We start from the raw sequence: 24,020 nt of genomic DNA on the forward strand, positions 1-24,020 counted from the left end.
ATGTAATTGTTTAAAGTAGTTTGCTTAAGATTACCGGAAGCATATCATAAGGCGGAGTCCTGGACAACATCTTCTAACAAATAAATTGTTGCTATCATCTTTTCGTCCTTAATCTGTGCGAAGTGTTTAATGTCGTTGAGCATGCGTAGGCATTTTGGAATAGGTCAAGTCTTTCGTTAATGTATATTCTTCATCGTCCCCGTCTTCAGTCAATTGTCCACTTGTCTTCTCTGTTACGTGTAAATGGCACCTGTCATCCAAGCTTTGCGATTGGCCGACCAATTGACTGGCAGGTTGATCTTGTCCACTCCCTTAAACCACTCATGCGTACAAACCACTCATGTGTACAAACCACTCATGTGTACAAACCACTCATGTGTCATTGTGTTGACGTCTTCAAATTTTGAGTTGATGTAAAATCGTTTCTTACTGCAGTTTAAATTATCGGCAAACTTCTGTTTAAATTCATCTTTCCGCTTTAATATGTCTGACACTGTAGCTTGGCCAATTGAATACTTAACGGCTAATTCCTTCTGCGCAGGTCGTGGAACTTTCTCGAAATCTGCTATAAGTTGCCGCTTTACATCTACTGTCAAATCTGTTCGGGCACGCTTTGCAGGACGTTCAGACATTTTGAATACAATAATGTATAATGATTCTTCAATCGCGGCAATTTTTATATAATGTCGCAGTATTTGACATGTGTAACTAAAATCAAATACCAAGCGCACTCTTACAAGAGATTATAAATTGTAAAATAATCAACAAAGAATTTATAACATTATCAAAGTAATCAACACAGACCGGCGCTTGCGAGTTTTAATCTCACCGATAATTGATTGGTGATTGCTTGTTAATCTTTTCTGGCTTCACACCCATTGAGTTTTAATCTCACCGATAATTGGATGCTTCACACCCACCGTTTGAAGTACGGATTATACGGTGTCGATTCAATGGAAATTATGTGACGGCACGGCTGATTGATGTCGGAATCCGGAACATACAGAATCCGGATTTACCAGCGATTTTTTGGCTGAAGTAATAAGGAAATAAATCGGGACATGAAAATCATTTCGTATGTCACAGCAATCCGGATTGATCAGACATCGGATGTGACAGAGTCCACTGTATTTTTTCTTTGTCTGCGATATCCCCTAATTAAGGTGGAAGCGGACGTTAGATGAAAAATACAGTACAGTACATATGGCACAGACACTTCCAGTTATAATAGACAGCAACTATATTTATATCATAAACGTATACTTTATACAGTTACAATAAAATGTTTCTTCGTCAGAATAAAATCAAGTTAAAACTGGAGGTCAAGCTGATTGGTGTTTGGTATCAAAAGGGACTGAGATCTTTGGGATATAAAGATATGTTTTAAGTTTCATCAAAATCGGATAAAGATTGTGACCTCTAGAGGGTCCACAACCTTCATATTACATACTTTTACACATTTTGTGTACAAAAAGAGTGGCCATTTTGTCGGCCAGTTTCATTTCAATTTTCCCGAAATTAGATTTCAACCTTCATTATGGTGGAATGGTGCATAAAAACTTATCATTACTGTATCACCATAAATTATTTCATTGTCTGCGATATCCCCTAATTAAGGTGAAAGCGGACGTTAGATGAAAAATACAGTACAGTACATACGGTACAGACACTCCCAGTTATAATAGACACTCCCAGTTATAATAGACAACAACTATATTTATATCATAAACATATACTTTATACAGTTACAATAAAATGCTTCTTCGTCAGAATAAAATCAAGTTAAAACTGGAGGTCCAGCTGATTGGTCTTTGGTATCGTAAATGATGATATAGCGATTGGTAGCTCTAAAAATGATTTAAGGAAATTATGATTAAGCAATAATATATAAATTTACAATCGAGTACATATGATCAATTGATTGGTAATTAAAGCAGTAATATATAAATGTACAATAGAATACAGATAAACAATAACTATGATCATTTGATCGGTGTAATTATCATTTGCGGAAAATCTACATGACGGTTTTAATTTTTGTAGTATAATTGGTATAATTTTTTACTGATGAAATTAAAATAACCAATCTTTTACAAATACCATAACGATTTTTATTGTCCTTTCTGAAATCTATAAATGTCTGGCTTGGGTTTTGATCTATACACTGTTAATGGACAAAATCCAAAAAACATCATTTTCTTTCGCGTTTATAAGCGGGGTCGACAATGAATTGATATTAATGTTGCATACACACAATTTAACTATTGTCCCACTATAATATTCTTCATTTACTTTGATGGCGACAAGAGATGGCAACTTGTTAGTAAAGGCTACACAGTAAGTCACCTCCCCGAATTCATTCCGTTTTATATGAACAATTTTCTTTTCTGCAACCACGTCCTTTTGCTCTTTAACTAATCCCAACCTAACAAGCTCTTCCTTTACTCCTAGGGGTACCTGCTTTTGCCTCAATTCAAGGGCTTTAGTAGAGGCATCACGGAAAAGCCCGCAACACTTCAAGACTGATATCAGCCACTGACTCTGTAATAGAAAATAAAACTTATATTTTACAATTTTTATTGGGGATTGACGGTGCCATAAACTGGGTTCACTGGGCTTCACGCCTGGAAGTCGTATATCATACCTGGATGGCCTCACATTTCATCTCTTTTTAGTTTTTCAAGTACTCATGTCACTGAACATATAGCAAATGATCAAAAGGAAACTATCTTACCTCCATAATGTTCATCGCTGACTTCTCCGGATGTTGACGTCTCGTAATTGCGTCGATGCGAGCTTGGTTAAATCTTTCACATCCAAACATCCAAAAGTTGTTGACTGGACCGAATTGTCTTACATAGTACGGTAAATGGTGCAATATGTGAAAGTTGATGGTCTGAAAAATAAATTACTGCCATCTACATTTCGTAATTTATTTCAATTGATAGAAACATGAATGTTATTTAAGTACAAGAACTGTGTATGTAAGTATGTCAACTGCTCAAAGGTGGTTTTAATATGAAGTATAATAAATTTGTTAGCTACGCAAACAACTAAGCATATGCTGCCTCGCGTACGTCACTAATTATACCTAAATCAATCGATGGTTAGATCATACCGAGTCAGAATACGGTTAATAAGTATTGTTACTCACTCGGATCGATAAGGGAAAATCTCTCTCCTTCAACGCCAATGCACCGTGCCATTCCCTTTCGAGTGTCTCTGTCGGTGCCACCGTATCGAACATTCTGTTTAGACTAAACAAAAATGTTGCTAATGTTTCTCCTTGTGTCCGGCCTAACATTCCTCTCAGACAATAGGCTATGGTCCCAGATGTCATTAGCTGAAAAACACAATATTTATATTAAATATCGTACAGATTATAATTCACTCTCATTTTGAAATAGCTATCTGTTTATGGGTTATAGTTCTTATTCCCATCTATGTGTCAACTGGGAGTGGTGGTGGTTCATTGAGTAAGGCACTGACTCACTAACCAGGAGATCCGGGGTTCAGTCCCCGGTGTTGGTCGAGAAAGTTCGAGGGATTTTCCAGCGTGGTTTCCCCATGTCAGTGGTGCAGGACGGATGGCCTGGCAAGGAACAGTGTCTTGTCTTTGTGATGGGACGAAAAACCGTGGTCCTGTGTACACTTTGTCGTGCACGTAAAAGAACCCTTGAGAGTTGAAATAAGAGCAGGCCGTAGCGCCGCTGTCCGGGCCAAAATTCCCACATTGGACACTGTATGGCGTATGCCCGTCTTCATTAGCCCAGTCGGTGCAGAAAGAGCAGGCCGTAGCGCCGCTGTCCGGGCCAAAATTCCCACATTGGACACTGTATGGCGTATGCCCGTCTTCATTAGCCCAGTCGGTGCAGAAAAGTAGGACGTTAAACCCCATTTCATTTAATGTGTCAAGTGACTGTCTTAGAAATCAATATATTTCAATTACCTGAAGCCAAGTGTGACTCTTTGTTTTCCCCTCCACTTTTTGAAATAAGGTCGTTGGTATGTCACCAAATCCATCAGGAAGAAGAATAGATTTTAGCCGTCGATCTGCTAGCACTTTCTGTTAGTGTGAAGGCTTGGATATTTCCACTGAAATTCAATGAAGTTTATACCATTAACTCCGTTTTTACTTTAAAGAAATCATTATTTTAATCACGGCATCTAGTTATGGGCTGTGGTTGAAGGCAAATAACAAAGCCGTACACTTTTTGTTGAACAAAAAGACCAGTATATCGGCCATATTGTATAATATCACAATGGTCAAACTTAACATACTGTAACAAAATCTTAAACTTACCTTGTCTCATTATTTAATCTTCTCTTCTTATTCTAATGGAAGAAACAAAACCAAAAAATAATTAGTTTTATTAAGTGATAACTATACAGCCATATTCATAATTGTCGGCGCTTTTGGAGAATAGACCGCCACGGTCCACGCGCAATATTCAAAATAGGGATGCCATTTCTGTTTGGATTTGCCTAAATTCAATTTACCAACCAACTGTAGAATACAGACAATGCGGCGCAATTGAAAGTAAGATGTGACTTCTTGGACTAAAGTTGGAATGCAGAATACGATAAGCATTCCTTTAGGGAAAGTGAATATTTTACTTATTTTTCATTCATGGGAAAATAACTGTGCCATATACTTTAATGGGAACTCTGAAAACGGCCCAACTCTTCTTCACATGTCAACACTTTTACAGAAACTTCCTCTCCGTTTATCAATTTTATCAGGCTACATTCGATCCCCTAAAAAGATAATTTAATATAATATGTGAATCAAACGGCTTTGTGACATGATGGGGCACAGTAATGCCCTAAAGTCTTCATAAATATCGTTACTGGCTTCTGAGTTAAATTCTAAAATTGTGGTCAGGAATTCTAATCGACTCATGTTTGTATTAGCATGAAGTTGGTTATTTCGAGGATTTGTTGGATCAGCTAGCAATTCTCCAATGGACGTTCTCTGAAAATGAAATTAATATTGATTTTCAAAAATATGTTGGGTTCTCTTTTATAACTTTAAAACCTCATATTAATTTATTATGGTTAAACCATTTGTTGGCTAATCTTATCGGCTCATAATCTCGGGTAATAAACATATCAGTGTTAAACGGACCAATACACAATCAGATGAGTCAACGTTTGGTAGAGTTTATAACACTGACGTGTTAATTAACCAATCAAGATTATGAGTCGACAAGATTAGTCTCCAGGCCCGTAACTAGGGGCGGGGGGGGCGCAGGGGGGGGGGGGGGTCAAAGCCCCCGCTGTAAAAACTTTGGCCCCCCCCCCTCTGTGAGAACATTTTCGACCATAAAAAAAATAGATATACATTGTCCGTCAATATTACAGCATCCCCCCCCCCCCCCCGAGAACACTTCTTGCCCCCCTCGTTGCTCTGAGCTAGTTACGGCACTGTTAGTCTCTCAGCTATTAAGTAGCTTTCATGATCAATAATGGTATTATTGAAAATATCAACAATGTGAATAAATTTATGACGATTATTGTCTTATTTTGGTTTGGTTATTTGTGATCATTTGTAATAAAGAAAATAACTCTTATTGCAGTAGTCTGTACCGACATGCCATGATATACTTGGAATCAATTTATGGACAACAATCAGGAAAAGTCATTAGTATGACATATCATATAGCTTTAATTATTATTATTTCAGAAAATTTATTATTGAGCGCATTATGTGGGTCCTGACTATTTTTAAGGACGTTTCATTATCTGGCGAACTGTTGAACCGGATGGCAAAATAAACACTATTATGCAATACATCTTTTTAAGTAGCTGAACCGGCCCCGGATGGCAAAATAAACACTATTATGCAATACATCTTTTAAAGTAGCTAAGTCCGTAACTCAATATCATACAAAATCTTTGACAAATTTTTTTTGCAATTTAAATCAGCATTGGTGTTGTGATCTTACCTGGAAAAGATGGGCTTCTGATATCCAATATTTTATTTAAGACAAAATAAACATTTTGCCATTGGTACACGAATCGTGTACCATAATGCGTTTCAGCGCCATTTGTAACAAGGTGCTCAAAGAATGAGGCTAGACATATTCCACAAGTCATGTCAAACGGTGATATCATGTTCTTATTTGGAGAGCATGCACAATAAATAATATCGGTGTTGACTGGAATAACCAGACGCTAGAAACTGATTTGCGGTCGAGACTTCAGGCGTATTTCGCCGAACATAACTGATGATAATTCACAGTAAAACCTACACGATTGAATGTAAAACAGTTTATATAAATTCATATTACATTATTATATGTGTTGCGACCCATTCGTGCCAATTTCTAGGTCCAAAATATTAGCGATTTAGCTCCTTTAATATACACCGGGAATAAAATATATTAAATTTCTTTTGGACATTGGTATATATGAAATTTTAATAAGAAGCCAATTTCATGTCCTCTCACCAATACTCAAATATGTACTTTAATCTGACCGCTATGGAAACCATCTACATGTGATGATGTAAGTTTTGCTAGGTCCTAGGTCTAATTAATGAAACACTGTTCAGATCCTCACAGTATAGAAAACATCTATATGATGATTGTTAAATAAGTTTTGCTAGGTCTAATTAATGAAACACTAAGACCCTCACACTATAGGAAACCATTTGCGATGGGAAAAGCCTTATTACTTGATTTTAATTAAAAACACCATGACATTTTTACAAACAAAACATTTTTTTATGTTTTTACTTTTCTTTATGCCTCTTTCATATGTAAATAATTTTAATTAAATCAACCTGTCCATAATATCATAATTAATCTATTGGACGTTAAAATTGTAATACACAACAATATATAAACAATCCACAGGTCTAGATATGTGGTTTTTACCGCGAGAACTTAGCTTTTCCAAATAAAGCAATTACAATTTATCGTTACTAATACAACATCTTCTATTTTATTTTTCAGTGGCACCAGAACTGCTTGAATGAATTTATTCCATTAGGGGTATAACATTATATATACTTGTACTTTTTCCACTTATACTTAATATTGCCTCAGAAGATTTTAAAAATTGTAGAATAATTTCATACGTTAATATTTTAAATGATGTGAAATTGAAGCCTAATATATACTATTCAAAAAAAGTAGGGGATATTTGATTTTTAAGTGTTATTAAAGTCACCTAATGAAACTGACGAAGAAACAAATGACAAAATGAAATGAAGTTCACATTCATCGATTTATTCCAAATGATCGTTAGACTAAGTAAGGCACAGACTGACCATTATAAGGGTAAAATGATACCCGGGGTCAAACAGCAAAGTTACCACAGCATCACAATCAAGTCAGTAACGGGTAAATCCTCCTCTGTTTGCCAAACAAGCATTGATCCGACGTGGCCTACTCCTAATGAGACGTCTAAGGTCATTTTGGTCCAGATTGTCCCATTCCTGTTGCAACGCAGCAGCAAGTTCTTGGACATTGGCAGGACGTTGTTGACGTAACCTCTGTCCAAGCATGTCCCAGACATGCTCGATGGGGGGAGAGGTCGGGACTCAGTGCTGGCCAAGGTAATGTGGTGATGTTTTGTTGTTGGAGGTAACCTGTAACGATCCTGGCCCTGTGACATCTTGCGTTGTCATCCTGGAAGATGAAACGGCGGCCATGACGTCATGCGAACGGCACAACATGGACTGCCAAGATGTTGTCCCGGTAGTACTGGCCTGTAACACGCCCTGCAACAACATGTAAAGCCGTTCTTCCAGCAACCATAACAGAACCACCCCCAAATCGATCATGTCTGATGACGTTAACGTCTTGGAAGCGCTCGTTTCGACGACGCCACACCCTCCTACGTCTGTCCAAAAAATCAACAGTGAACCTTGACTCATCTGAAAACATCACATTGCTCCAGTGTCGATTATCCCAGTGTTGATGATCCCTACACCAACGACGTCTTGCCTGAATGTGATGATCTCTCAAACAAGGGATCACGCGAGGACGTCGGGCGCGAAGGTGACCCCTATGCAGTCGATTCCGAATCGTCTGGCCACTCACTCTCACACAAGTGTCTGTTTGAAGACGAGCGCTGATCTGATTTGCTGTGATGACACGATTTCTCAAGGCCAAGGTACGGATAAATCGATCCTGGGCTCGAGTTGTCGCCCTGGGTCGACCTGAGCGTGGTCTGTCCTGTACAGATTGTGTATAACGGTATCTGGACCATAGCCTGCTTATGACAGACTGAGAAACATTCATCGTCCGCGCCACAACCGCCTGTGTTGTGCCGATCTGTAGCATGCCAAGGGCACGTAACCTTTCATTTTGGGTTAGCCGACGCATATCAAAATTTGTTTTCTGGTCACTAAAACAATTAAACTGATGTTTCCACCCTGGAATTCAATGCCACAATGACTGTAACATTCAAAGTCAGAGTCGTGCAAATCTTGGGTTGGACCCCCATGATGATCCCAAGCATCACCTGCATTCCATGCCGTAGCTATTGGTGCGTTTGGGCGTCACATGTAACTGGAAATGTTTCTTCTGTTAGGTTCTATAGTGACTTTTTTCATAGTCATTTGCATATTTTAGTATTATGCCCCCAAAATCAAATATCCCCTACTTTTTTTGAATAGTATATGTTACTTCAAAACTATGGCATGTCTATTTGCAATTGTTTGCAGCTCTAGATTTACCCAACTTGAATATGTTTTGTTTATCCATTGGTTCAAAGAAATTAGGAAAGTTCACACAGCTAATAATATTTTGTTTTACTGTTGTATTAATTGTATGCATTTTTTTCTTTGCAGATACATTTAAAAGTCGATGACTGGGTCGGTGTCAATTTTTTTAAAGACTTCTTCGTGGGTCAAGTATTGAAAGTGGAAGAATTTGGCAATTTCCCTGTTAAATTTCTATCTAAAACAAGAGAGGACGGATCGTGTTTGCGACGCCATTAAAACAATCGAAGACACATATACATACTAGAAAGGGCGACCGTAAGCATCCTGAAGCGTTCGTTCAGAGTAGAAAATGTTGCGGAGTTAGAAGGAAAGAACGAAAATTATGTTAAAAACTTTTGTTAATTACTAAATATATGTTTTGTAGTGTAGTTTAAAAAATTGAAAAAGTGAGAAAAAAAAAATACTTGTGTAAATAGATTTATAAAAATATGATAAAACGTTGTAGAAAATTTCTACTTGAAATGAATAAGATCACTCAACTGACCAAAATAAGATCACCACTATCATATAAATTCTATGTTATTATTAATTAAAAAATTTACGCAATATCACTTGTTTGCCTAACATAATCTACATGAGCAGGCAACGAAATGAATAATACTTCTGTATTAAATTCGAGGAAAAGATGGCTCAACCGACCAAAATAAGATCACCACTACCATATAAATTCTATATTTTTAATAATTGAAAAAGTTACGCAATATCACTTGTTTGCCTAATGTAATCTACATGATCCGGCGACGAAAGCCCTTCTATATACGTTAAAATCTCGCGTTCATTGATTTGGACAGATGAGTAAAAAATTATACAGACAGTTGGTCATATAGGATATTTGTATATTTGTAAAGTTTCTTTTGTAAATATATATATATATAGAAGAGTTCAGCACAAATTCTGGATTCAGTGCAGGAATCTTAGATCAATCACTACAGCATCTGTTCGTCCAACGCTGGCTATATAATAATTATTATTGAACAGCTAACATTTCTATTGTATAGAGTGTTTGTTTGTTTATAATATAAATATAATTGCAAACTCATTGAACTTTTGTCTTTATCTATTAAAAGTTGCATTGAAACAAGTACAGGTTACGTACGTTATACTAATTTCAACACACAAAACAATAAACTGGCTTTGAGTTACGGGTTGCGCGGTACTCATTTCAACACGCAAAACAATAAACTGGCAATGAGTTGCCGTTTACGTGGTACTCATTTCGACAGGCAAAACAATAAATTGTCAGAACAAAAGAATATATATAGACATACGGTAAATTTAGCTTGTCGCTATATACACTGTGAAACCGGTATCGTTTATAATGGGGGTTATAGTGCTAAAAACTAAGTATATAGTTTAATTTCAAAATATTGTTTGATAATTGATAATAATCGTTTGAAAATTACAAAAATAGTTTAATTAGTACTATGGCTTAATTTAATGGTACAGCGTTTAATTTCACCGAGAGGGGTTTAGAAATGGCTGACTGTTCACTTATCTAGTGCATTTATTTATTAGACGAGTAGTTCAATTACCCGAGATGCGTATAGAAATAAGAACTGCTTAATTTATCTACTGTGTTGAATTATTAGATGAATCGTGTATTTTCCCGTGGGCCAATTATCCGATCGGTTTATTTTGATTACGATTATTTGCATATGAAGTACGAATAAAAATGGTGAATGTTAAAAAGATAGGTTGCCAGGCAACGAAACATACGCCCACAGCTGCTATATCGTCCGGGCAGTCATCAAGAATTGTCGCATATTTATACTTTTTTCGGTAATGAAACATTTATAATACATTAACATCTAATTAAGAGTAACAACTCATTAGAATTTGTTCTGCCCCATGCTAACGTTTAGTATACGAAACTTTAGCTGTTCAAGTCATAAAGATTCATTGAAAATCAATATACTTGTTCGTCTCAAGACCTTAAACTCTGTGTATCAATCTGAAGTCAATCAGATTTTTACTTTAGCCTCTAGAGCGTCCACAAGATTTTTCAAAGTGATCAAAGGCCATAACTCTGGCAAAAATTATCGGAAATCGCTGAAAATCAATAGGATTCTTTGTCTCATGACCTTTTTTAAACACTGTGTATCAATTTAAAGTCAATCGAATATTAACTTTAACGTCTAGAGCATCCACAAGACTTTTCAAAGTGATCAAGGGCCATAACTCTGGCAAAAATTATCGCAAATCGCTGAAAATCAATAGGCTTCTTCATCTCATGACCTTAAACACTATGTATAAATTTAAAGTCAATCGGATATTAACTTTGACCTCTAGAGCGTCCACAAGACTTTTTGAAATCATTTTTAAACTTTTTGTTGTTTTATTTTGAATTGAATTACTTAATAAGGTTTTTACCTTATTTGTCATCATATATCTTACGTTTGGTCCTCTGATTGTCATAACATATGTTTTTTTTCCATGCGTTTCAAAACTGTTTACCTTTTTACGAGGACATATATCTTCTTACCAAAATATACTGAAGATAACAGAAATAACATTTGACTAAGTCTCGCGATATTACACTTTTCGTGCTATGTACATTAACTGACAATGACTTATTGATATAAAAATTGTAGAAAGATAACAAAAAACAGTATTCAACAGCTTACAATTAATTCTCTTTCTTTTTGATAACAAGAGGATATCGTCTTTCTATATTAAGAATCACTTTTATCAATTCTAATCCTTTGAACTTATTAAAATTTAGCCAAGGGGAAGACCAATGATTTACAACAAGGCTTCTATAAATTTTAACCTAACTCAAATTATAATCAGTATTTGATTTTCAATCTTTTCAGACCAGTTGAAGAAAAAAAAGACTACTTTAAAGGCATTTTTAGCCGATTTTGTTTATGCCACAACAATAATGCCTGTGACTGTGGTAGATGATGTTAACCCTCCTGTGGAACTCGATGCTGTGATAAAAAAACACTGTAAGAAAAACACCTTCTCTACCCGTGGAACTCGATGCTGTCATAAAAAACACCCTAAGAAAAACACCTCCTCTACCCGTGGAACTCAATGCTGTCACAGAAAACACTGTAATAGAAACACCTCCTCTACCTGTGGAAAACAACACTGTCAGAGAAAACACTGTAAAAGAAACACCTTCTCTACCTGTGGAAAATGACGCTGTCCTAAAAAACACTGTAATAAAAACACCTCTACCCATGGAAGTCGATGCTGTCCTAGAAAACACTATAACAGAAACACCTCCTCTACCTGTGGAAAACAACGCTGTTATAGAAAACACTATAGCAGAAACACCTCCTCTACCTGTGGAACTCGATGCTGTGAGAGAAAACGCTGTATCAAAAACACCTCCTCTACCTGTCGAACTCGATGCTGTGAGAGAAAACACTGTATCAAAAACACCTCCTCTACCTGTCGAACTCGATGCTGTGAGAGAAAACACTGTATCAAAAACACCTCCTTTACCTGTCGAACTCGATGCTGTCATAAACACTATAACAGAAACACCCCCTCTACCTGTCGAACTCGATGCTGTCAGAGAAAACACTGTATCAAAAACACCTCCTCTACCTGTGGAAAACGACACTGTCAGAGAAAACACTATAACAGAAACACCTCCTCTACCTGTAGAAAACGACGCTGTTATAGAAAACACTAAAACAGAAACACCTCCTCTACCTGTGGAACTCGATGCTGTGAGAGAAAACGCTGTATCAAAAACACCTCCTCTACCTGTCGAACTCGATGCTGTTAGAGAAAACACTGCATCAAAAACACCTCCTCTACCTGTCGAACTCGATGCTGTCATAAACATTATAACAGAAACACCCCCTCTACCTGTCGAACTCGATGCTGTCCTAGAAAACACTATAACAGGAACACCTCCTCTGCCTGTGGAAAACGACGCTGTCCTAGAAAACACTATAACAGAAACACCTCCTCTACCAGCGGAAGTCGATGCTGTCATAGAAGTAACAAATGCCAGTACACAGAAACTCTCAGGACACAATTTAAGAAAAAAGACTAATCTTTCATATTATGAGTCTAGAGAACCCTTATTTCCTGACTTAGATTTAAATATGGTTTCCTCGTCAGATTCCTGGAATCCTGAAAATTCAAGCTATTCATCCTCAGATGACGGTAATGAAGCTGTTCCAAAAATGTCTTTTTCAGCTAAAATTGTTGAAAATTCGCATTCCTCGGATGATTCGGAAATTATACCGATTGTTCCAGACATATCTGCTTTACCAGATAGCACTACAGTATTAAATGTTTTAACAACAGTTACTTTAGGACAACGTATTAATAGACAGAACTGTTGTTTGTTTTGTAGTAAAAGATTGTCGAAAATGGCCCGACATCTAGAAGCTATACACCATGATGAGATAGAAGTACAAAAGGCTTTGTCTTTCAAGAAGTCTTCGAAACAGCGAAAAATGCATTTTGCAAAAATTATAAAGCGTGGAAATTATCTGCACAACAGAAATACATTAGAAGGGGGTACGGGTGATATCATTCCAGTCCGAAGACCAGCTTCATACAGAGGAGATCATTCAAACTATATCCCATGCCAAACATGTCTAGGTTTTTTTAAGAAACAAGAATTTTGGAGACATGCAAAGATCTGTAATTCCAAATCCGCAGGAAAAGTACGTCATCAAAATGCAAGTGCTGCTTTGCTGCCGGTGTCAAAAAATGCTAGTAACATTTTCAGGGAAAATATCTTAGACAAACTTAATATAGATGAAATCAGTCTTGTTGCCAGAAATAATGCAACAATTGTAACATTTGGTACACAACTATTCAAAAAATGTGCCCAAAATAAGCAACAGTTTCAGTACGTACGACAAAAAATGAGAGAGTTGCCTCGATTATTGCTAGTGCTAAGAAAGATTAACAAAAACATCTATGCTTTGAAAGACTTTATAAAACCAGCATACTTTTATATCCTAACTGCTGCTAAGAAAGTATCAAGATTCAATGAAGAGAATGCTACATAATATGCCACACCCTCACTTGCTCCAAAACTTGGTGGCTCTCTAAAAAAGTGTGCCGAACATATTAAAGCAGCAGCAATTATCAATGGAGATGAGACCTTGAAGAAACAGGCAATAGATTTTCTTGATTTATGCACTTCTGAATGGATGTTGAGGTGTCTGTACTTGCTAGAGAAACCCTAGAGAAGGCCAGATTCAATAAACCTAAAAGGCTTCCAATGACAGAAGATTTGCAAAAGTTGAACAAGTATTTGAAGCAAAAAGCGGAGTCAGAGAGGAAAGAAATTGAATCCAATACAGACAGTACAACCTGGAGAAACTTTGCAGAAACACTACTTGCGCAAGTAGTACTTTTTAATAGACGACGTGGAGGGGAGACACAATTTCTTTCTTTGCAGCAATTTCTTGATGGTATTAGTAACAAACAGACTACAATGACTTCAGAAGTGAAAAATTCATTATCTAAATTAGAGCTGAGGCTATGTAAATATATGCACAGAGTTGAGATGAGAGGTAAAAGAGGAAGGAGGGTTGCTGTTCTTTTGACCAATGAAAACAAAGTAAATATCGAGCTACTCAACAGTAAAAGAGAAAAAGGGGGTATAGCCAGTAAAAATCCTTATTTATTCGCCAGGCAGGGTTCATCTGAAACTCCAATAAGAAGCTGTGATGTGCTACGAAAATTTGCTGAAGCCGCAGGCACAAAGAACCCAAATCTGATAACATCAACAGCTTTACGAAAACACATTGCAACAATTTCACAAGTAATGAACTTACAAAATAATGAGCTAGATTTTTATCTAATTTTGACAAAGATTGAAATATAGTTTTATCTCCCAACGATCCTGGTTCCTTATGTCTTACGATATGGCCCCTGATTGTACTCACAATCCTACACTTGTACTGGCGAAGACTTTTGTCACCTGCGTAACATCATGGGATTTTCTTTGGTCCTCCATGTTTCATCCCATTTGGGTGGCCAAATGGTTAATGCGTGCGCATGATTACAATGTCTGTCATAAGTCAAGCAGCATGGTTTCAAATCTCCGCTTGTACATGGCAAGAAGTAGGATCGCCTGTCCAACCTTGTGGGTTTCCTCCCACTGCTAAAGACCCTTACGCACTAGCGAATTATTGCAATAAAATTGAACATGTTAGTCCCAAAATGACCTAGTTTATGTCGAGTGGATGTTAAATCCCATTTCTGAAATACCCATTCAAGCAAGCAAATTATTGAAAAATAAATCATGTGTTGGTCTCGAAATGATTTAGTTTATGAGCGGAAGTTAGATTATTGAAAAATAAATCATGTGTTAGTCTCGAATGATCTAGTTTTATGAGTGGAAGTTAAATCTCTCTCTCTCTCTCACACTCTCTCTCTCTCTCTCTCAGCTGTTTTATTTGCACTATAATGAATCCTCTAATTTGATACTTTGCTTGTAAACAATTTATCCTTCTTTGTAAATTTGGCACATTTGATGTTTTCGGGTATTTCTTTCTAATTCAGATACTTTAGATGTTGATAATGACGAAGATGAAGATGTAGATGAAACATCTGAGAAGAAACTACCAGGTATAACATTTAACATTTCTTCTGGCATTGATTGACTTTGATGATATTAAAACCACTCAAATTGGAAAGGTTGATTTCAGATAGATTGAAAGTGGATTGATTTATGATACCATATTTATCAGTTCATTGTTATATCAATCAGTTTCTTGAAACATCAAGTGACTGAAGCCGACAAGATCCCTAGGTAAAAAAGTCAATATTTAAAAAATGGCTGTCAAGTGCATAGCAATTTGATTTTTATGTTGTACTCTACTATTATTATAGATACCAGTAATGATGTTGAATGTGATTTTGACACCGATGTTGATAACTATGCTGATGAGTTTCTAGAGGATGAATGCAGTAAGACTAAAAAGTCCAAGACAGGGAAAGGTACTATGTTCAAGTTGACCATTGTTACGGCACGCTCAAAAATAGTGAAAAGATTGGAAAGAAATTGAAATAAATCATGCTGTTGGGTCACGGGGCATGTTTTTGATCCCACACTTGTGACAAATAGTAGGTCGCTTGTGTCTTTTATCCAGGTTCTCAAGCTAAAGTACATATTATGTACAAGCAAATTAATGAAGTAGAATTGCATGATGTGTCATTCCTAAAACGATGTAGGTTGTGTTGAGTGAACGCTAGACCACTTTTCTCCCTCTTGTTATTATTTACCAAATTAAATGCCCTTAGTATTCAAATTAATACGAGTTTGCTTATCCTAGTTATATGATATTACAGGTAGTTACAAGAATATCTCTGTTGGTAAAAAAACTAAGACAAGTAAAACTGGTAAGTTTCGTGTTTTATTAAATAATTTACACTGTTATAATGGTGAAATAGAAGTAATTAAATAAACAAATTAGACCTTCATTCAAAATTGTTAAAACACCAGTGAGATTTGCTCAATTCTGTGTGCTGCCCTTTGTGGGTCAGGGACGATAAGATAATTATCAAGGAGTGGTTTAATCCAGAGAAAATAATCAGATGTATTCTGGAAGCTGGTATTTAATTTGCTGGCCATTCCCTTTAATTCTTTTTTTCTGGCATGATTTCCCCCTTGTCAGTGGTACAGGACAAAGGGCTGACAAAGACAGCTGTCTTAATCGTTTGGATCAAACGAAAAACCGATGACCTGTGTACACATTGGAGTGCACGTAAAAGATCTCTTAGCAGATGGAAATCTATAGGCTGTAGCGACACTGTCCAGGCAGAGTTTCCCTCATAGCACACTGTATGGCGTATGCCTGTCTTCATTAGCCTGCATTACAATCTTACTTTTGCCCAAATTATTTTAGGTCTCTTAAGACTTGATTGTCTTGGTTAAAATGAATTATTTCAAGTAGTATTCTTAAAGTACATCTTTTTTGTAATCAAGACATAGCCTAAGTAGCCTAGTGTAAATAGTCACTATTATTATTTCAGTGAATAGGAAAACATGGTCTGAAGAGGAAAAGAGGGCCGTAAGAAAAGATCTCGGAAAATTCTTCCTTCGGGATAAGCTTCCTGGAAAAATTGATTGTGAAATGTGTATTCGCAAAAATCCTGTTTTAAGTTCACGATCCTGGACCCAAGTGAAGTTTTTTGTTAAAAACCATAAGAAATAGAAAGTTGTCCCTTCCTTTGAATTTTGTTTTATGTTTGTGTTTAAAGAATAAGAAAGTGAATAACAAGGCTTTTTCTTTTTTACCCACTACCAGTTTTACTGCATTTTTAAATGTTTATCCACAAAAATCTGGTTTTAAGTTCACGATCCTGGACCCACATGAAGTTTTTGTTTTTATTTTCTTGTTTGTTTGTGTTTGAAGAATAAAAAAGTAAATAAAACATTTTCTTTTTAACCCACTATCAGTTTTACGACATCTCCGCCCAAGCGCAATATTGAAATAAAATTGAACCATATGTTAGTTCCCAAATGACATAGTTTGTGTAGAGTGGATGTTAAACCCCATTTCTTCCCCCCCCCCCTCCGGTTTCCTCCCACGGCTTAAGACCCATACGCGCAAGCGAAATATTGAAATAAAATTGAACCATATGTTAGTTCCCAAATGACCTACTTTGTGTCGAGTTGATGTTAAACCCCATTTCTCCCCCCACCTTCCCCCGGTCATATTCTCTACTTTGATTCCGAAATCGGTGGAATATGATTGATTAGCTGTTTTCTGTTCTTTCACATTTTCGTTGAATTAGTCCTAGTAGTGATGCAATGACCGAGTGTGTCTAGATTTTTAGTGGAAACATATTTATATTGATTCGTGGTCAAAGGGGAGACCAATCATAGTGTGCCTGTAATGCAGGCTAATTGCAGCCCTGTCACACTTCAAACTTAATTTAGCTTTGACGTGTTCAGCTTCAACAGGGTGTGTGAATTAGTTATATACATCGTTATAAGGACACCTTCAGTACCAACAGTTTATTAATCCTGTGGTGTGTGAATTGAATGTACGTCTTTATCGGGACCGTCCTGGTAACCATTATGTACGTCGTTATACGGACGTCCCAGTACTTCATTAAAACATAGGTGTGTTAAGTGTGTAAAATTTAATAGACGTAATTATCAGGACGTCCCAGCAGTTCAGTAAATCCTGGGTAGTTGTGTTTATAATAATTGTAACTATAGGTCTTTACCGGTACGTCTCTTTAAGAGCCCATAAACAAGATTTATCACCCAAGGTCTTAACAAAGTGTCCCAACAATCGCAATTGCTACTGTTTAATATTTAAAGATATATTCTGTCATATTTTTCATTACTGGTTGATAGTGTGGACCGATCAGTAATAGATTTTAGGGAAAAAAAACGCAATAAAGTATAGTCCCATCAAGTGTGGTTCCTGTCAAGGTCCTGACAACACTTAGATGCAGGTATGTGGGTGTGTCTGTGTGTGTGTGTGTGTGTGGGTGTGTGTGGGGGGTAGGTGCTATTCATCGTAGCCTGTTCGTAATTCAGCCATGACAATGGCAACTATTTTGTGTGAAAATCCAGATTGGTCGCGTCCCAATTGTAATTGTTCTTCAATAATGAGGTCAACTGATTATTTACTGACAATTCAGAATAAAAGTATTGTCTACAAGACTACGACATGGTAACAATTTGCTGTTAAAGGGGCTTCTATTATAGTCAATGATCAATTCCTTTTGATAGCACATGTGAATTCACGTAATATGGAAACTTGATTGACAGTATGCATTGACTCAGACTCTTTGGTGCCGAAATGAAAAGGTCATCACGGTATTATCCGACTGATACGTGTTAATGTACATGTGTTCAGCAAGGCTGACGGTGACTTCTGGCAATGTGTGCTTAAAAACAGGAGATGAGCATTTAATTCATTTGTGATTTAAATCCCAAGATATATTACTTCAGGTGTTATTTACCGATTTACAATGCATTGTGTAACTTATTTGTCAGAATGGGAATAGCTATTTTAATAGACAAAACTTTCGCCCACGGTAAGACCAGTATCGATGTGTTTAATCTTTGAAATTTTCGTAATTTGAATGAGTTTGAAAGTCTTAGAAATGTTGAACATATTCACTAAGTGATGTATCGGTACAGCCATAACTCTGTTTATTTTATTACTTAAAAGCCTGCCAATGTTTGATAAAGAAATGTCGAACATATTCACTAAGTGATGTATCGGTACAGCCATAACTCTGTTTATTTTATTACTTAAAAGCCTGCCAATGTTTGATGACTGACATTTTTCAATATAAGTCAGTAAAATCTGCGTGTCTAACCGTGTTAAATTAACAATCTTTTTTTTGCATGCCGTTAGCTGATATTTGACTACGATATGACTGCGATGCAATTTCACGATAAATAAACCTATTTCAAACCAGCTACTGTACATGCTTGGAAAGTCTGACTTCTTAAATTTCACGGTGGATCTGTCAAGCCAATATCCGCGGCGGTTTAAAATAATCGCGGAGGTCGGCGTTTACTCATATTTGCGAGGAAATTTAGAGTGGAATTTTGAGCGTGGCCAGAGCGGATTGATTAATTGGCGCCCGCGATTTTTCAGTTCCGCCTAGGCCCGACTTCAGGGAAATTTAGTACTTCCGCCTGACTTGTACTGCATTATCTGGGATGTGATTTACTGATTTTCAAATGTATAATTACCTGGGACGTGATTTACCGATTTTTGCGACAGCAGCAGAAAATGCTGCAAGGATTGTATTTAATTCTGATGTTAAAGGGTGCATGTTTCATTTTCGCCAGGCCATTTGGAAAGCTGCTCAACGTTGTGGGCTCCAGACATTATTCTGGGACAACCCTCTGATAAGACAATTTGTACGCCATGTATCAGCTTTGCCACTGATAAGAATGTGTGATATCGAGGATTTTTGGTTCTTTGCTTTGGAAGCTGTAGATTTAAACATTCCACAAGTAGGGCAGTTTGCTGATTATATGACAGAGCAGTGGGTTGATAACAATGGCCGTAATGTGTGGAACCATTTTGATTGATACAACAGGGCCCCGTACTACCAACCATGTAGAAGGTTGGCATTGTAAGTTGAAAGATAGGTTGCCAGGCAACAAAACATACGCCCACAGCAGGTAAATCTTCCGAGCGGTCGACAAGGGTTGTCGCATATTTCTTCTTTTGTAGGTAATTAGGGGGAATTTAATAGACAATTTCATACAGATGACATTATAATTTTCGTCGTTTGAGGGTTCACAAGGTTCTAAAAACTAAAACAAGGGCTGTAACTCTGGAAATAAACTACGGAAATTGTTGAAATTCAACAGGCTTTTTCGTTTTACTAATTCAAATAATGCATATAAATTTCATACAGATCGGATGATAACTTTTGTCATTCGAACGTTCACAAGGTTCAAAAAAGTAAAACAAGGGCCATAACTCTAGAAGTAATTGACGGAAATTACTGACATTCAATAGGCTTCTTCATTTCACTAATTTAAAGATACATTATGGGAGATTCGGTAACGAGTTGGCAGTTCTCACTATAATAGTTAAAAACTAGATAATGTAGAAGGCAATTTGGTGAAAATTTCATTCAAATTGATCCACTATGAACCGAGAACTAAGCGACTGAAATTCCCATAAGCCTCGGTCAATATTACTAAAGTCAGCACGATAAACAGCATAGTCTCGATTATTCATTTAATCGTTTAATCGAGAAGGAAAGTAAATCGGCTTACAATCCACTAAAGATCGCAGGCTAGCGCAGCCATCTAGAGTTGATTATGGCCTGGATAGGTTAATTAATGTCTAATTAATAATTTAGATAACATTTCAGGCCTAAAGAAAGACCTGAAATAGGCAGATTTAGCTCTTGCATAATGCATGTTTAAATGATGCATATGAATTTCATACAGATTGGGTGTAGTCCAGTTTGCTATGTACCTTAATTTTTGGGGATTTGTAAAACTATACATTTTTGGGAACCTCATGACCCACTAAACCCAAAAAACAATGTTTAAATTTTTTCCCATAATCATTTGGCCGCCATCTTGGATTTCAAAATGGCTACCATGTAATTCATTGATATTGTAATATCTTGGCTTAGAAACATATTTAAGGTATGGAAACATACATTTTAGAGGTCAACAAATCTAATCTGTTAGAAGTTTGTCAAGAGGCATCAAATGGCATGGAAGAAGCATGCGGAATGGCAACTAATAATATCAGGTTTGCCTTCGTACCTCAGACACATTCCGACCTTCTCCACAAGATGAACCAGATGAAGTTTGTGAAGAGACTAGAAGACTGGGAAGCCCAAAGAGGTCTGAATGCAATGTTTCGTTCGTTACTGAACTACCTTAATCGGGTGAAGACAATCCTCTACTTTGTAGCAGCTTCTAGGAATTCGGACATCCATCTTCATCTGCAAGCCGGTGAAGAACTCAGTAAGCTATTCTTTGCGATGGATAGGCTTAAATACAAGCGCCTTTGGCCACGCTACATAGCAGATATGCATGCACTTAAAAAGGATCACCCTAAAACATGGAAGGACTTGAAAATGGAAACATCTCTGTGACAAAAGGAAGTATCCCATTTGTTTCAATTGGTGCTGACCACGCATGTGAACAGCTGAATAGAATTATGAAAACTCAAGGTGGTCTGACTGGGATCTCAAATAACACCAATGCAAGACAGCGATTCTTCTTGGCTACTCCAGAACTTTCTTGTTTAGTAAAGGACTTTAAGAACCAGTTCCATTCTACAGGATATAAATCAACTTTCCACCACGACCTTTCTCCAGGCATAGTCAAACGAGAGCATGAGACAATCACGAGAATCAAAGAAGCTATTCAGATTCATGGTAATACCTTCGCTGTTGAGGGTAAAGAAATATATAACCTTATTACCCATGCATATATACCAGAAGAGTATGTCCCACAGATCCTTAAAATTGACGAAATAGGTCAAAAGCTCTACAAAGACTATGTTTCAGAGAGAATCAATGGTGAAGTTAGTCTTTGGGCTCGTGTGAAAAAGGAAAATCACCTGATGTATATGTCAAGCAATAAGAAGCAAGCAGCTAAGGTTCGTGACAAAACTGTCGATCTGAAGGAAACTAAGGATTTGTATGGTCGCTTGATGATTCTTGCTCGTTCCAACAGATATTGATCAGAAGCAGGCAGTGGGAACCTATGAATTCACACTAACACCTCGATCGCTCTTTGCACCTGACGGAACAGTATTACCATGTAATGACAAGTCAAAACTTATTAATGCACTCAAGAATATGGTCGATATTAGCAGCACAGATCATACAGACAATGTTCAAGTCATGGAAGAAAATTGCCACAAGATTGCTGTTGTTGTTGGAATGGTCTTAGTTCAGAAGCTTCCAAAGAAATCAGAAGGTCTGGTGACAGTTAAAGACCTTGCTAAGTGTTTTAACGTCAATCTTATGAATTTAACAAGAAACTTTGATGAGATCATTGTTGCCTTTGATACATACAGAGCCGACTCTCTGAAAAACCGAACAAGAGAAATGAGAAGGAAAGGGAAAGACTCTGTGCAGTATCAAATCAGTGATGAGACGAACATTCGGCACATCACCTTGAGTCGATTCCTATCACATGATGGAACAAAGGCAAATTTGACAGAGTATCTGGCAAAAGAAATATTGGAGTACAACAAAAATTCTCCAAAGCTGATAATCACCTCAGCAGCTGGCCATACAACCATGAAGAAGCTGATTCTTTGATGATATATTTGGGAGTGTCCGCAGCTGAAAGAACCACTATGGATACACACATACTTTCTTCTCTCCAGACATGGATGTTATGGTTTTGATAATAGCTAATTATGACCGGCTGCCAAAAAGCACAGATATTTCCCTTGCATCACATGTACAAAAGATAGAGCCATTGTGGGTAGCTCTTGGGCCAGACCGAGCAAAAGCTTTGCCAGGGTTTCATGCTTTTTTGGGTGCGGACAACACTGGGCGGTTTTCTAGAATAGGCAAGAATACTTGGTTCAAACATTTCATGAATGCGGAAGAACACATAATTGAGGCTTTCCATAATATCTGCCATGATCAGAAATTGAGCAAAAAATACCCAATCGCGATTGGAAGAGTTTGTATGTACTGCATACAGTCCCAAAGGAATTCACATCTCTCGTATTCCAGAGCTGCACTGGTATCTGTTCTGCAAATATATGGCAGAAAGTGACAGACTTCCACCTACTGTTGGAGCACTATCACAGCATATTTTGAGAGCTCAAATACAAGGTAGAGTATGGGGCCAAGCTTGTATTCCCCAGCAAGAAAGGTTGGACACAATGCTCCATGGTTACTATAAACTTGACGACATGAAGCTACAACCAAAGACCACCGATTTACCACCAGCACCTGAGGCCATTGTCGAGATGGTAAGATGTCAGTGCAAGAGCAACTGCACTTCTAATAGATGCTCCTGTAAACGCAAGAACTTGCCTTGCACTGACCTGTGTCTATGCAGCACAAACTGTGATAATGACGAAGACACACTTACCAAGAATCGTGATTCAGATGATGATAGTGATGGTTAATCTCCCCCTATTTTTTGGTTTTAGTGTTCAATAAAATATTTGGTTTAATCGATATTTACTGTCCCGAGCCTCTTAAAAGGTGTCATTTTGATATCTTTGGCCAAAAAATGTATGTTTAGATACCAAAATCATGTGTCTATGATGATTAGAAGCCTAGATATTAACAACTTAAAAAAATATGGCCGCCATTTTGAAATCCAAGATGGCAGCCCAAATCACAGATGTCACATTAGATTTGTTGACCTTTAAAATGTATGTTTCCATACCTTAAATATGTTTCTAAGGTTATTAGAAGCCAAGATATTACAATATCAATGAATTACATGGCGGCCATTTTGAAATCCAAGATGGCGGCCAAAGGATTATGGGAAAAAATGTAAACATTGTTTTTTGGATTCAGTGGGTCATGAGGTTTCCAAAAATGTATAGTTTTACAAATCCCCAAAAATTATGAACGAAATTACATAAGGAACTGGAGTAGTGATAACTTTTGCATCTATTTTGGAGCAATTGACTTTTGAGTATCATGTACGGTATAATATAATGTCAGTAGAGATTATTATACACATGGTATACTACCAAAATTTATCTAACTGGGTTCATTATCATGATGAATGAATGATTATTTATTAATTATCATCACTAGGGCTGTGTCACAAGTAGAAAACTTAATCAGTGACGAAGGAAGATCAACACACAGCACAAATCATTTGCAACAAAGACAGATGGCGAAG

The 24,020-nt window shown here is 37.0% G+C and overlaps 1 protein-coding gene across 1 annotated transcript in view; it reads right to left on the reverse strand.

The window, feature by feature from the left end:
* The window catches only part of LOC126830155 (uncharacterized), a 513,485-nt gene that overhangs the window by 238,481 nt on the left and 250,984 nt on the right, over nt 1-24,020 (reverse strand). The window lies entirely within an intron of this gene.

The sequence above is a fragment of the Patella vulgata genome, chromosome 1 (assembly GCF_932274485.2).
Source record: "Patella vulgata chromosome 1, xgPatVulg1.2, whole genome shotgun sequence".
Lineage (NCBI taxonomy): Eukaryota > Metazoa > Mollusca > Gastropoda > Patellidae > Patella > Patella vulgata.